We start from the raw sequence: 819 nt of genomic DNA on the forward strand, positions 1-819 counted from the left end.
AGGTGGTTGCTCTACGAGAGAGATGAGATGCAGGCAGGGGCAGGCAGGGGCAGGGGGGCAGGCGTGGCGCTCACCCTTGCCCGGGTCTGAGGGGTCCTCGCCGCGCCCCGCGGGTCCGTCGTTGGCGGGCTTGTACCGCATCTTCAGCTGCTTGGAGCCGCTGAGGGGGGCCACCACCTGCGTGCGTTGGCAGGGAGGGAGAGGGAGGGGGGTCAGGGCAGGGCAGGGGGGCAGGGTGAGGCCCCGGCAGGAGGCAGCATCATCATCCACCGGCAGCAGCACCAGCAGCAGCAGGCGTTTCCATCCCTCCATCCCTTCAGCACCAGCATCAGGCACAGCACTTCGCGGCCGCCACCCAACGGCAGCCGCCGCCGCCATCCGCCACGATGCACCCGCCGCCGCCACCCAGCCCCGTCTCACCGTGTTGTTGAGCGCCTCAAACGCCCGCACCGCATCCTCCAGCCGCTCAAACTTGACAAAGGCGTAGCCCAGGGGTCCGATGCGCGCGGGGAACACGGCGGCGTCGGTCAGCACGCCAAAGCGGCCCAGCACGGCGTGCAGGGACTTGGAGGTGGCGGTGGGGGCGATGTTGCCCAGCCAGATGCGAGGGGAAGGGTCGGCGGAGTTGCCGTCTCGGTCCAGGTCCATCCTGCACGCAGGAGAGCGCGGGTGGAAGCGGAAGCAAGCTGGAAGGCGGCGAAAAATGCGGCGTGGGGGTGCCGAGGGTGCAGGGGCCGGTGGTTGGGAAGGGAGCGGGCGCGCGGGCGATGCGGCAGCGTGTGCGAGTGTGGGGGGTGGTGCGGCGGGCCAGGCGGTACA

Source organism: Chlorella variabilis, assembly GCF_000147415.1.
Source record: "Chlorella variabilis unplaced genomic scaffold CHLNCscaffold_1, whole genome shotgun sequence".
Classification (NCBI taxonomy): Eukaryota; Viridiplantae; Chlorophyta; class Trebouxiophyceae; order Chlorellales; family Chlorellaceae; genus Chlorella; species Chlorella variabilis.